The following is a 10,622-nucleotide window of genomic DNA, read 5'->3' on the forward strand; positions in this document are numbered from 1 at the left end:
ACTGCATGTATCTATCTATAAATCTCAGTCACTAACCACCTACTTTCCTGGGAGCTCTTGAGCTCCCCTAGGCTCCTCAAGATCATCGGTTGACGGCTTGCCAGAACAACCCCCACCCCACCACTACCCCCTCCCCACCGGATCGTGGGTTGGCGGCCTGCCAGAACAACCCCCCACACCCCCTCCCCTCCCCACCGGATTGCTGATGGACGGTCTACCTCCCCCCACCCCCTTGCTCTCTATCCCTCTTCCTGCATCTTATCCCATCTCTCCCCCTATCCCTTTCCAAGCCCGGCGCAGTCTAGGCCTGTGAAGACTGTTTCGTCATGAGCCGGGGATCCGGCCGAAGATTTCTGCCTTTTAATAAGGCAGTTTTTTCTTACCACTGTAACTTTTGCTGCTTTGCTAAAGTGCTCATGATGGATAGGCCGGATCTTTGTAACATAGCAATAAGTAAGGTCCTTTACCTGCTTTTTGTAACATAACAATGAGTAAGGTCTTTTACCTGCTCTTTTGTAATGTTAACAGACAATGAGTAAGGTATTTTACCTGCTTCTTGTAAAGTGTCTCGAGATAACACTTGTTATGAGTTGACGCTATACAAATAAAAGTTGATTGATTGATTGATAAAAGTTGACCCTGCTTAGCTTCCGAGATGGGACGAGATCGGGCGTGTTAAGGGTGGTATGGCCGTAAGCCATTATTGTGTGCAGACAGGGGCCTTTTAAAGATGTTATGCCCTTGATTCTGGCTGAATTTTTGGACATGTGAATATGTCTCTATATGATAAAAAAAAAACATATGATCAAAAAAATGAAAAAGCTTACAGCACCTGGTATTCCCAGGCGGTCTCCCATCCAAGTATTAACCAGGCCCTACCCTGCTTAGCTTCCGAGATCGGACGAGATCAGGCGTGTTCAGGGTGGTATGGCCGTAAGCTGTTATTGTGTGCAGACAGGGGCCTTTTAAAGATCTCATGCCCTTGATTCTGGCTGAATTTTTGGACATGTGAATATGTCTCTATATGATAAAAAAAGAACATATGATCAAAAAAAATGAAAAAGCTTACAGCACCTGGTATTCCCAGGCTGTCTCCCATCCAAGTACTAACCAGGCCAGACGCTGCTTAGCTTCCGAGATCAGACAAGTTCAGGGTGGTATGTCCTTAAGCCATTATTGTGTGCAGAAAGGGGCCTTTTATTGTTATGAGTTGACGCTATACAAATAAAAGTTGATTGATTGATTGATTGATTTTAAAGATGTCATGCCCTTGATTCTGGCTGAATTTTTGGACATGTGAATATGTCTCTATATGATAAAAAAAACATATGATCAAAAAAAATGAAAAAGCTTACAGCGTCTGGTATTCCCAGGCGGTCTCCCATCCAAGTACTAACCAGGCACGACCCTACTTAGTTTCCGAGATCGGACGAGATCGGGCGTTTTAAGGGTGGTATGGCCGTAAGCTGTTATTGTGTGCAGAAAGGGGCCTTTTAAAGATGTCATGCCCTTGATTCTGGCTGAATTTTTGGACATGTGAATATGTCTCTATATGATAAAAAAAAAACATATGATCAAAAAAATGAAAAAGCTTACAGCACCTGGTATTCCCAGGCGGTCTCCCATCCAAGTACTAACCAGGCCCTACCCTGCTTAGCTTCCGAGATCGGACGAGATCAAGCGTGTTCAGGGTGGTATGGCCATAAGCCATTATTGTGTGCAGACAGGGGCCTTTTAAAGATGTCATGCCCTTGATTCTGGCTGAATTTGTGGACATGTGAATATGTCTCTCTATGATAAAAAAAACATATGATCAAAAAAATAAGAAAAGCTTACAGCATCTGGTATTCCCAGGCGGTCTCCCATTCAAGTACTAACCAGGCCCGACCCTGCTTAGCTTCCGAGATGGGACGAGATCGGGCGTGTTAAGGGTGGTATGGCCGTAAGCCATTATTGTGTGCAGACAGGGGCCTTTTAAAGATGTTATGCCCTTGATTCTGGCTGAATTTTTGGACATGTGAATATGTCTCTATATGATAAAAAAAAAAACATATGATCAAAAAAATGAAAAAGCTTACAGCACCTGGTATTCCCAGGCGGTCTCCCATCGAAGTACTAACCAGGCCCGACCCTGCTTAGCTTCAGAGATCGGACGAGATCAGGCGTGTTCAGGGTGGTATGGCCGTAAGCTGTTATTGTGTGCAGACAGGGGCCTTTTAAAGATCTCATGCCCTTGATTCTGGCTGAATTTTTGGACATGTGAATATGTCTCTATATGATAAAAAAAGAACATATGATCAAAAAAAATGAAAAAGCTTACAGCACCTGGTATTCCCAGGCGGTCTCCCATCCAAGTACTAACCAGGCCAGACGCTGCTTAGCTTCCGAGATCAGACAAGTTCAGGGTGGTATGTCCTTAAGCCATTATTGTGTGCAGAAAGGGGCCTTTTAAAGATGTCATGCCCTTGATTCTGGCTGAATTTTTTGACATGTGAATATGTCTCTATATGATAAAAAAAAAACATATGATCAAAAAAATGAAAAAACTTACAGCACCTGGTATTCCCAGGCAGTCTGCCATCCAAGTACTAACCAGGCCCTACCCTGCTTAGCTTCCGAGATCGGACGAGATCAGGCGTGTTCAGGGTGGTATGGCCGTAAGCCATTATTGTGTGCAGACAGGGGCCTTTTAAAGATGTCATGCCCTTGATTCTGGCTGAATTTTTGGACATGTGAATATGTCTCTCTATGATAAAAAAAACCATATGATCAAAAAAATGAAAAAGCTTACAGCACCTGGTATTCCTAGGCGGTCTCCCATCCAAGTATTAACCAGGCCCGACCCTGCTTTGCTTCTGAGATCGGGCGTGTTCAGGGTGGTATGGACGTAAGGCATTATTGTGTGCAGAAAGGGGCCTTTTAAAGATATCATGCCCTTGATTCTGGCTGAATTTTTTGACATGTGAATATGTCTCTATATGATAAAAAAAAAACATATGATCAAAAAAATGAAAAAACTTACAGCACCTGGTATTCCCAGGCGGTCTGCCATCCAAGTATTAACCAGGCCCTACCCTGCTTAGCTTCCGAGATCGGACGAGATCAGGCGTGTTCAGGGTGGTATGGCCGTAAGCCATTATTGTGTGCAGACAGGGGCCTTTTAAAGATGTCATGCCCTTGATTCTGGCTGAATTTTTGGACATGTGAATATGTCTCTCTATGATAAAAAAAACCATATGATCAAAAAAATGAAAAAGCTTACAGCACCTGGTATTCCTAGGCGGTCTCCCATCCAAGTATTAACCAGGCCCGACCCTGCTTTGCTTCTGAGATCGGGCGTGTTCAGGGTGGTATGGACGTAAGGCATTATTGTGTGCAGAAAGGGGCCTTTTAAAGATATCATGCCCTTGATTCTTGCTGAATTTTTGGACATGTGAATATGTCTCTATATGATAAAAAAAAAACATATGATCAAAAAAATGAAAAAGCTTACAGCACCTGGTATTCCTAGGGGGTCTCCCGTCCAAGTATTAACCAGGCCCGACCCTGCTTAGCTTCTGAGATCGGACGAGTTCAGGGTGGTATGGACGTAAGGCATTATTGTGTGCAGAAAGGGGCCTTTTAAAGATATCATGCCCTTGATTCTGGCTGAATTTTTGGACATGTGAATATGTCTCTATATGATAAAAAAAAACATATGATCAAAAAAATGAAAAAGCTTACAGCACCTGGTATTCCCAGGTGGTCTCCCATCCAAGTACTAAGCAGGCACGAACCCTGCTTAGCTTCCGAGATCGGACGTGTTCAGGGTGGTATGGCTGTAAGCCATTATTGTGTGCAGAAAGGGGCCTTTTAAAGATGTCATGCACTTGATTCTTGCTGAATTTTTGGACATGTGAATATGTCTCTATATGATAAAAAAAAACATATGATCAAAAAAATGAAAAAGCTTACAGCACCTGGTATTCCCAGGTTGTCTCCCATCCAAGTACTAACCAGGCCCGACACTGCTTAGCTTACGAGATCAGACGAGATAAGCTGTGTTCAGGGTGGTATGGCTGTAAGCCATTATTGTGTGCAGACAGGGGCCTTTTAAAGATGTCATGCCCTTGATTCTGGCTGAATTTTTGGACATGTGAATATGTCTCTATATGATAAAAAAAAACATATGATCAAAAAAATGAAACAGCATCTGGTATTCCACAGGCGGTCACCCATCCAAGTACTAACCAGGTCCGACCCTGCTTAGCTTCCGAGATCGGGCGTGTTTTTTTTTTTTTTTATCTTTTATTATCAAAATTACAAAAACATTTATAATTCTTTCACATCATTTACAACAAATGCTATTACAATACATACACCCTCTAAATTAAACCTCCCCTCTGACGCAAACGGCACCCTAAAAACAATAAAAACATAGCATCAGAAAAAAAACTCAAACCACCCCTGATACCCCCAACTCATGACAACTCTTCTGAGTCCCTCCCCCAAAGCAAACACCCCTCTGAAAACAAACCACAAAAACATACAAAAACCCCACAGTATTCTCAAAAAACCACTGAGAAAAAAAAAAAACCAAATCAAATCACCCATTTTCCCCATGACCAAAAAAGAAGCCCTCGTACCAAAAAAACCAAAAAACAAAATAATTTAGACATCCCACATAATTCCCTCCTCGTTTACTCTACACACATTTGCACCTTCCACAAACATTCTCACAAACTCACTCTCATTCGCTATGTACAGCAATTTAAGATGTGCTTTCCATTCATTCACAAACATTCTCCACACATTCATTTTCTTACTTTCATACAGTGCATATTTCCTCCTGTTAAAAACCGCTTTTCTTGCAAAAGCTAAAATTATATTCATTACATTGTGATTTTTTTGTTTTGTTCCCACCCCCAACAACACCGACAATTCCCACCCCCTTTCATTCCAACACTCATTCTTACTGCATTTCCCCAACATTTCTCTTATTTTTCCCCAAAAATAAACCAATTCCCCACACGTAACAAACAAATGTATTAAATCCTCATCCGTACTTTCACATACACAACACTTTCTTTCATACCTCTCCTTATGGATCTGATGCAGGACGATGCAGGTGAAGATCCTCCTGTGCCTCAGTTTGAAATCTAGGTCAAATATTGCATGTGGTGTATGCGGAATGTTAATGTTCTTCCATATCATGTTGCTTGTTATGTCCGGGTATGTGTCTGTCCATTTGTCTGTAAACACTCCCTCAATCACATCCTTTCTGCACACACACCCTTTATTTTTTAAACCCCTCACCACCATTTGTAAATCAAAATCCCCCCCACAGTTCAGTAAATCCCTTATTCTAATATATCCCGCTTTCGACATAGCTTCACACTTAATTACCCTCTCCCCATTTTTAAAATACGGGCTCGAGAGGAAGGGCAGTCGTAGCACTGACCCTCTCGTTCCGCACTCTGGTACAGTCCAGGATGAAACCTGATACCACGCACTGAGTACTTCCTGGAAAAACCGTGGCAAGTGTTTAAATGAATCCGGGTTATTGATCTGGTACAGGTTGTCCTCGTTGTAGAGTCCAAAACTGCACAGATATTGTTTGAAGTGATTTTTCCAAACTACGTTCCGGTTCTGGTCCATAAATTTGCCTATCAATTTGACTCTTAGTGCTACTTTTTTTGTAAGTAAATCAATCAAAGCTAGCCCCCCCTGATCTTTAGCCCCTATTATTGTTTTGTGAGCTATACTCGCTGCTTTGTTTTTCCAAATAAAGTCCCTAATGGTCTTTGAAATCTCCTTAAAGGCCCAGTCCGGAAGCGTACAAGTACTCAGCGCATGATTCACTTTGGACAACACGAGAGCATTTGTTACGGCTACCCTTCCTCTCAACAATAGACCCCTCGCTTTCCACAAATTCAATGTTTTTTTTAATTTTACCCACCAACTCTTTCCATGTTACATCATCACATTCATTCTCATTTTTCCCCATATTCACTCCCAACACTTTTCTTCTCTCACACACCGTTTTAAATCCCCACTTATTAACTAGATTGGATTCCTTACCTAGTAACATAATTTCTGACTTATTTTCATTTACTTTTGCCCCAGATGCTCTTTCATAAGTTTGTACATGTTTTAATATCAATTCTATATCCTCCTCTCCTTTTACCATTATATTCACGTCATCTGCATACTGTATTATTTTTACGTTTTCCTTACCTATACCTTTTATGTTTACGTCTTCCGATATCAGTGCTGCCAGCGGCTCTGCTACCAAGCTGTACAACAGCGCTGACATCGGACATCCTTGTCTCACTGACCTTGATATTTTAAAAGAATCAGTTAGTTCCCCGTTACATTTTATCTTGCTTTCCGCTCCTGTATACAACATATTTATCCATTCTCTCATTCTCTCCCCGAATCCAAACTTCTCTAACACCTTCCCCATGAACCCGTGATCTACTCTTTCAAAAGCTTTATTTAAATCAATCCCTAGCCATATTCCCCCCTCCCCTTCCATATCCCTGACCGTCTGTTTTATTGAAATGATTGAGTCTGCTATGTCTCTGTTTGGTATACTGTATGATTGTGTTTGTTCTATGATTGTTCCTATTACCTCCCTGATTCTATTGGCTATTGTTTTCGCTATGATTTTGTAGTCTGTGTTGAGTAGGCTGATTGGTCTGTAGTTGTCCAGATTTTTATTGTCCCCCTTGTTTTTGTAAAAAATAGTAACCACCCCTTCCCCTAAACTTTTTGGTATATGTTTCACTTTTTCCATATATTTACTCAATTTGTTCACCAAGGGCACCAGCTGCTCTTTGAAAGCTTGGTAGAATTCCGCAGTTAGGCCATCGCTCCCAGGACTTTTGTTTTTGTTTAACCCCTCTAAAGCACTTCTGATTTCTCCCTCTGTAAACTCACAATCACACCACATTTTATCGTCCTCGCTTAGTTTTTTCTTTAAGGCACCCAAAGCTCTGTTCACACTCACGCTATCACACTCCTGTCTCGAAAACAGGCTTTCATAATAGCCCTTTACTATTTCTAAAATTCCCTTTTTATCTGTCACACTTTTACCTGCTTCATTTAATAATTCGTTTATTTCTGTTCTTTTTTGTTTTTGTTTTTCCAGACCTAAAAAAAAGGCTGTACTCCTCTCCCCCTCATACATATATTGTATTTTACTCCTAATGGCTGCACCCCTACTCTTTTTAAGTTCAATCACTCCCAACTGTTCTTTTAAATGTATGTATTTTTCGACACCTACATTATCTACACTGTCAAGCGATGTTATTTCCTCACTTAGTTGTTTTCTCAAATTCTCTTCCTTTCTATTTTCTCTCCACTTTTTCTCTTTACTATAATTGATACACTTTTTTTTAATTCTGACTTTTACACTATCCCACCACACATTCATATCTTCACTCTCATTCCACTCATATCCCACATCATTCAACAATCTTTCCATACTTTTCACAAACATTCCATCATCCAGCAAGCTTGCATTAAAGCACCATATCCCTCCTTTACGTACATTCGTTTCTTTTCTAAACATGATTTCTATTCCAGCGTGATCGCTCCACATATTAGTTTTATATTCAACTTCTTTAATCCACCTCACTACCTCGCATGTCACCAAAGCATAATCTATTCTAGATTGTTTTAATCTATTCAGTACAATTTGTCTCCTGGAGAACACCCTCTCCCATGGATGTAGCAATCTCCAAATATCAATGCATTGTTTCGTTATCATTATATCTTTAAGTGTCCCCCTGCTCACATCCCCCTTAAACACATTATTTTTTGACACATCGGTGGGTGTCATCGCCACATTAAAGTCACCGATTATTATACAATTCCTTTCCCACCATTTGCTTATTGCAATGAAGAATGTTTTCCTTTCTTTTTCTCCATTCGGTGCATATATATTTATGATTCTTATATTTTTCGTTTCATACACACAGTCTATTACTATTATTCTTCCTTCTTTGTCTCCATAAACCAAATTTACCCCTGTTACCCGACCCGTTTTGACTAAAACCGCCACTCCTCTCGCCCTCGACGTGCCATTGGAGCAGAAAATATGGCCCACAAAGTCTTTTTTTATGTCTTCCACCAGGGAATCATCCCACCTGGTCTCCTGCAGGCACAAAACGTCATTCTGCAAGGAAAGAATCGCATGTCTTTTTTCTTTGTTCCTTAGTCCATTCACGTTTATCGAAAATAAATTAAAGGCCATTATCATAAAAATAAAAACAAAAAAAACGGATTTACAGGGGTTATTGTCAGTCATTATTTGTCCTTACATTTCAATTTTTTCACCAACTTTTTTCGTTGTCCAAGACTTAGTCTTTTTTGCGCACTCGCCAGTTCACTCACATCCATTTGGCTGTCCGTTTCATTGGGACTGGTGCTTTTACCCGTATTATTTAGCGTGATTTTTCTCCCTCCCGCCTGTCCAACACCACTCTCAGGCATCTCCCTCCCCTCTGTGCTCATGCTTACCCCCGGGTCTTCTGCCACGTCCCTTCCGTCTCCTTTTTTCCCTCTCTCGCTCGTTTTTCGCTGCTTCTGCTGTCCTCCCTCTCCAGCCAGCTCCGGCGTCTCCAGCTCGCACTCTGACGCCCGTTCTCCTCCGCTCTCTCCGCTCTGCTCCATTTCTCCGTCACTGTTCTCGTCTTCTCTGATCTCCTTCCTGCTTGCTCCGATCACCTCCTTCTCCTCCGCCTCCTCCTCGTACACCTCCTCCGCCTCGTCTTCATCCTCGTACACCTCCTCCACCTCGTTCTTGCTTTCCTCTCCGTTCTCACACTCACATTCATTTTCTCTTTTTTTACAGTTTGTGCATTTTGTGCTGTTCGCGCTGCACTCTCGCGCAAAGTGTCCCTGCACCCCACAGTTGTGGCACATAAATTCTGGACACTCTCTCAGGATGTGTCCCGGCTGGATGCACATCCTGCACACTTTTTGTTGTCTATCATGTATTACTCTAAAGTATTCGTTCCCCATCACAGTGTTAAACTTTGTGGAGTAAGGGAGTGACTGTACCTGGTCATTAAATCTGACCCGGACAAACCTCGTTCCGTCAGCTATCATTGTTCCAGGCCACATTCTGCGTTTTATTGGTGATGTCGGTTTCACTCCCCATCCCGTCAGCTTCCAAACTATTTCTTCATCTGTGATATACGCTGGCAGGTTTAAAAAAGACACCACCAGCTCATCATTATTTAGTTCTCTCGCCACGACTCTGGTCTCTCCGATTTTAAATCCATCCAGCAGCCTTTCCTTTCCTTTAATGTTGCTCACCGTCACCTCCAGTTTTTCAGGTCCCAGGGTTCTGCACGCCAGCAGGCCCCCACAGATCATTTTTATGTTGCTCATGACGTGATTTAGAGGAACTTTGTCTCCCACCATTTCAATGTTTAGTGTTAGTTTTCTCTCAAAAGACACTTTTGCTTCCTCTTTTTCTGCTCTCTCGCCACCTCTCCCATTCTCTGCATGCGGAGCAATCAGCCCGCCGCTCCTCTCTCTTCCTCTCTCTCCGTCATCCATTCCGTTCCCTGTTTCATTTGCCGTTTTCATCCGTCCTTTTTGTCCGTCGTTCTTCTCGTTGTCGTTTAATCCATTCCTTTGTTTCAGTGCCATGTTTTTTTTTTTTCATTTTGTTGTCCGTTCTCTTTTCCTTTTTCCATCTCTCCAGTCCGTGGTCCTGTCATCTTTGTGATCCGTCCGTGTGAGTTTGCTCGCGACATACGAGCAAACATTCACAAAAAACAAAAATTCTTCACAAAATTGTGGAAAAAAAACAGGAAAAAAAGGTGAAAAGAAAAACGATCCCCCTAACAGTCAGTGACTGCTGGGGGACATTCACTCACAATCTGAGGTATTTAAATAAATCCAAAGCGCATCCAAAAAACAAACAAATTAGTCCAGCTGTCCTGCTCAGTACTGACACGTCAGCTCTCCTTCAGCACCACACAAACTCTGACAGCAAAAGGGGCGTGTTCAGGGTGGTATGACCGTAAGCCATTATTGTGTGCAGAAAGGGGCCTTTTAAAGATGTCATGCCCTTGATTCTGGCTGAATTTTTGGACATGTGAATATGTCTCTATATGATAAAAAAAAAACATATGATCAAAAAAAATGAAAAAGCTTACAGCACCTGGTATTCCCAGGCGGTCTCCCATCCAAGTACTAACCAGGCCCGACCCTGCTTAGCTTCCGGGATCGGACGAGATCGGGCATGTTCAGGGTGGTATGGCTGTAAGCCATTACTGTGTGCAGAAAGGGGCCTTTTAAAGATGTCATGCCCTTGATTCTGGCTGAATTTTTTGACATGTGAATATGTCTCTATATGATAAAAAAAAAACATATGATCAAAAAAATGAAAAAGCTTACAGCACCTGGTATTCCCAGGCGGTCTCCCATCCAAGTACTAACCAGGCACGAACCCTGCTTAGCTTCCGAGATCGGACGTGTTCAGGGTGGTATGGCTGTAAGCCATTATTGTGTGCAGAAAGGGGCCTTTTAAAGATGTCATGCTCTTGATTCTGGCTGAATTTTTGGACATGTGAATATGTCTCTATATGATAAAAAAAAACATATGATCAAAAAAATGAAAA

At 42.0% G+C, this 10,622-nt stretch overlaps 8 non-coding genes and 5 pseudogenes across 8 annotated transcripts; all 13 read right to left on the reverse strand.

Moving 5' to 3' along the window:
- Nucleotides 1–820: 820 nt before the first annotated feature.
- Nucleotides 821–939, reverse strand: LOC132969220 (5S ribosomal RNA). Its single transcript, XR_009671511.1, has one exon. It is a non-coding gene; the product is annotated as a 5S ribosomal RNA (ribosomal RNA).
- Nucleotides 940–1,348: 409 nt separating this feature from the next.
- Nucleotides 1,349–1,467, reverse strand: LOC132969466 (5S ribosomal RNA). The gene has a single exon (XR_009671733.1). It is a non-coding gene; the product is annotated as a 5S ribosomal RNA (ribosomal RNA).
- Nucleotides 1,468–1,589: 122 nt separating this feature from the next.
- LOC132969208 (5S ribosomal RNA) lies at nt 1,590–1,708 on the reverse strand. The gene has a single exon (XR_009671499.1). It is a non-coding gene; the product is annotated as a 5S ribosomal RNA (ribosomal RNA).
- Nucleotides 1,709–1,829: 121 nt separating this feature from the next.
- Nucleotides 1,830–1,948, reverse strand: LOC132969428 (5S ribosomal RNA). Its single transcript, XR_009671708.1, has one exon. It is a non-coding gene; the product is annotated as a 5S ribosomal RNA (ribosomal RNA).
- A 123-nt stretch (nt 1,949–2,071) lies between these two features.
- LOC132969193 (5S ribosomal RNA) lies at nt 2,072–2,190 on the reverse strand. The gene has a single exon (XR_009671485.1). It is a non-coding gene; the product is annotated as a 5S ribosomal RNA (ribosomal RNA).
- A 354-nt stretch (nt 2,191–2,544) lies between these two features.
- On the reverse strand, nt 2,545–2,663 carry LOC132969356 (5S ribosomal RNA). Its single transcript, XR_009671640.1, has one exon. It is a non-coding gene; the product is annotated as a 5S ribosomal RNA (ribosomal RNA).
- Nucleotides 2,664–2,784: 121 nt separating this feature from the next.
- On the reverse strand, nt 2,785–2,893 carry LOC132969117 (5S ribosomal RNA; annotated as a pseudogene).
- A 122-nt stretch (nt 2,894–3,015) lies between these two features.
- Nucleotides 3,016–3,134, reverse strand: LOC132969373 (5S ribosomal RNA). The gene has a single exon (XR_009671656.1). It is a non-coding gene; the product is annotated as a 5S ribosomal RNA (ribosomal RNA).
- A 121-nt stretch (nt 3,135–3,255) lies between these two features.
- On the reverse strand, nt 3,256–3,364 carry LOC132969118 (5S ribosomal RNA; annotated as a pseudogene).
- Nucleotides 3,365–3,716: 352 nt separating this feature from the next.
- On the reverse strand, nt 3,717–3,826 carry LOC132969679 (5S ribosomal RNA; annotated as a pseudogene).
- Nucleotides 3,827–3,947: 121 nt separating this feature from the next.
- LOC132969585 (5S ribosomal RNA) lies at nt 3,948–4,066 on the reverse strand (annotated as a pseudogene).
- Nucleotides 4,067–10,150: 6,084 nt separating this feature from the next.
- Nucleotides 10,151–10,269, reverse strand: LOC132969273 (5S ribosomal RNA). The gene has a single exon (XR_009671561.1). It is a non-coding gene; the product is annotated as a 5S ribosomal RNA (ribosomal RNA).
- Nucleotides 10,270–10,391: 122 nt separating this feature from the next.
- LOC132969620 (5S ribosomal RNA) lies at nt 10,392–10,501 on the reverse strand (annotated as a pseudogene).
- Nucleotides 10,502–10,622: the final 121 nt, after the last annotated feature.

Source organism: Labrus mixtus, unplaced genomic scaffold (genome assembly GCF_963584025.1).
Source record: "Labrus mixtus unplaced genomic scaffold, fLabMix1.1 SCAFFOLD_68, whole genome shotgun sequence".
Lineage (NCBI taxonomy): Eukaryota > Metazoa > Chordata > Actinopteri > Labriformes > Labridae > Labrus > Labrus mixtus.